The sequence below is a fragment of the Cebus imitator genome, unplaced genomic scaffold, assembly GCF_001604975.1.
Source record: "Cebus imitator isolate Cc_AM_T3 unplaced genomic scaffold, Cebus_imitator-1.0 Scaffold57, whole genome shotgun sequence".
Classification (NCBI taxonomy): Eukaryota; Metazoa; Chordata; class Mammalia; order Primates; family Cebidae; genus Cebus; species Cebus imitator.
The window spans coordinates 1,006,009-1,008,910 of NW_016107372.1; the positions used below are offsets into that span (position 1 = coordinate 1,006,009).

The following is a 2,902-nucleotide window of genomic DNA, read 5'->3' on the forward strand; positions in this document are numbered from 1 at the left end:
AAAAAAAAAAAAAAAAAAAAAAAAAAGAGTTCTCTGTGAAGGCCATAAACCCATTTGTGGGCGCATGAACTGCCACATGTCAAAACCATCTCGTGCACTTCTTCATCTTCTTTTTTGTTGAGATGGAGTCTCGCTCTGTTACCCAGGCTGGCATCTCGGCTCGCTGCAACGTCTGCCTCCCGGGATCAAACAATTCTCCTGCCTCAGCCTTCCTAGTAGCTGGGATTACAGGGATTACAGGCGTCTGCCACCACGCCCAGCTAATTTTTGTATTTTTAGTAGAGACAGGGCTTCCCCATGTTGGCCAGCCTGGCCTCAAACTCTGGACCTTAGATGATCCGCCCACCTCGACCTTCCAAAGTGCTGGGATTACAAGCGTGAGCCACCGCACAAGGCCGCACCTATTCTTTATGTTATTCCACTTTCATTTAGAAGTAAATATTAACACTTCTGACCATGATTTTGTGATCTTCATTTAGAAGGTTGAGAAAAGTTCTATTTTTCTAGGATGGACAACAGAATGACTTACAAGAAACCTCACAGAATGCTTTGAAAGGAGACCGTGCAATAGCAACATTCTTCCACCAGAGGGCAGTGCAGACTTTCTGGAGACTGGAGAGAGGAACCAGGGCGCGGGGCGAGTATGGAAATTTTAGGGGAGAAAACCCAAGGTCAAACGCAAATTTCAAGTAGAGTTTTACTTGCTAAAATTAGAATGAAAAACCAACCTTCGCAGGAGAACCCTGCCTTTCATTCTGTCCTGCGTGCTCCTACTGATCAGAGCTGACACCTGTGGGAGTCTGCAGTGGGTTCCAGGAGGATTCCTGACATCAGGTCGCTGACTGGGAAGGTCTCGGGAGGGTGTCCAGGGCAGCAGAGGGTGGAGGGAGAGCCCTGCAGGGCGTGTGTGGGGGAGAGTTTCCCTCTACACTCTAAGGAGTTGGTAGCTGAGCCTATGAAATAAACTGTCAGGCTGCATGGTGGCTCCCACCTGGAATCCCAGCGCTTCGGGAGGCTGAGGTGGAAGGATTGAGGTGGGATGTTGAGACCAGCTTGAGTGACATCGTAAGACCCTGTTTCTACAAAAAACAAAACAATTAGCTGGGCGGGTGGTGCAAGCCTGTAGTACCAGCTACAGGAGGCTGAGGTGGGAGGATCACTTGAGCCCAGGAGTTCCAGGCTGTAGTGAGCCATGATGGCACCACTGCACTCCAGCCTCGGCAACAAAACACGATCCTGTCTCTAAAAAAATTTTAAAAATAGGTTAGAGGTGGTGGCTCACACCTATAATCCCAGCACTTTGGGAGCGGGAGGTGGAAGGATCGTTTGAGCCCAGAAGTTTGAGACCAGCCTGGGCAACATAGTAAGATCACTTCTTCACACACACACACACACACACATACACACACAATTAGCCAGATGTTGTGGTGGTGTGCTGTAGTCCCAGTTACTTGAGAGGCTGAGGCGGGCAAATCACCTGAGCCTGGGATGTTGAGGCTTCAGTGAGCTGTGACTGCACCGCTGCACTCCAGCCTGGGTGGCAGAGCAAGACCCTGTCTCAAAAACCTGCCAGGCTTGTGCCTGCAATCCTAACACCGACTGCCAATACTTCGGAAGGCCGAGGCTGGAAGATGGCTTGAGGCCGGGAATTTGAGACCAGCCTGGGCAACAAAGTAAAAGCCCATTTCCTGCCCCCCGCCCCCAACAGAAACAAACGAATAGCAGGCCAATAACATGAGCAAAGGCACACAAATTTATTATGTGAACTGGAGCATCATAGGAAAGAAAAGGGAATACTTTCCAAGCAGTGAGAATGAGGAGGTTGAATACCCATGTTTGTTACATGGAGGGTAAATGGTTTTGGGGAGAGATGATGGTTTGTGACAAGGTTTGTCCATCTGTGGGGTCTTCTTGTCTCCTCTCCTGGGATAAAAGTTAATCCTCCCTAGTCCCTATTTACAAATTTTTATTTATTATTTTTTATTATTTTTAAGTTCTGGGATACATGTGCAGAAAGTGCAGGCTTATTACATAGGTATACATGTGCCATGGTGGTTTGCTGCACTCATGAACCTGTCATCTACATTAGGTCTTTCTCCTAATGCTATCCCTTTCCTGGCCCGCCACCCCCAAAACAGGCCCTGGTGTGTGATGTTCTCCTCCTTGTGTCCATATGTTCTCATTGTTCAACTCCCACTTATGAGTGAGACATGTGGTGTTTGGTTTTCTGTTCCTGTGTTAGTTTGCTGAGAATGATGGTTTCCCACTTCATCCAGGTCCCTGCAAACGACATGAATTCATCCTTTTTTATGGCTGCATTGTATTCCATGGTGTATATGTGCCACATTTTCTTTATCCAGTGTATCATTGATGGGCATTTGGGTTGGTTTCACATCTTTGCTATTGTGAACAGTGTTGTAATAAACATACATGTGTCTTCATAGTAGAATGATTTGTAATCCTTTGGGTATATACCCAGTAATGGGATTGCTGGGTCAAATAATATTTCTGTTTCTAGAAACTTGAGGAATCGCCACACTGTCTTCCACAATGGTTTGAACTAATTTACACTCCCACCAACAGTGTAAAAGTGTTCCTATTTCTCCACATCCACTCCAGCATCTGTTGTTCCCTGATTTTTTAATAATTGCCATGCTGGCCGGGCGCGGTGGCTCAAGCCTGTAATCCCAGCACTTTGGGAGGCCGAGGTGGGTGGATCACGAGGTCAAGAGATCGAGACCGTCCTGGTCAACATGGTGAAACCCCGTCTCTACTAAAACTATAAAAAATTAGCTGGGCATGGTGGTGCGTGCCTGTAATCCCAGCTACTCAGGAGGCTGAGGCAGGAGAATTGCCTGAACCCAGGAGGCGGAGGTTGCGGTGAGCCGAGATCGCGCCATTG

At 47.7% G+C, this 2,902-nt stretch overlaps 1 protein-coding gene across 2 annotated transcripts in view; it reads left to right on the plus strand.

The window, feature by feature from the left end:
• The first annotated feature begins 714 nt into the window (after positions 1 to 714).
• The window catches only part of LOC108304763 (nuclear body protein SP140-like protein), a 39,146-nt gene continuing 36,958 nt past the window's right edge, over positions 715 to 2,902 (plus strand). For both annotated transcript variants that reach the window (XM_017529055.2, XM_037738724.1), the window contains exon 1: positions 715 to 834. The gene's annotated coding sequence lies outside the window, so the exon portion shown is untranslated. The remainder of the gene's footprint in view (positions 835 to 2,902) is intronic.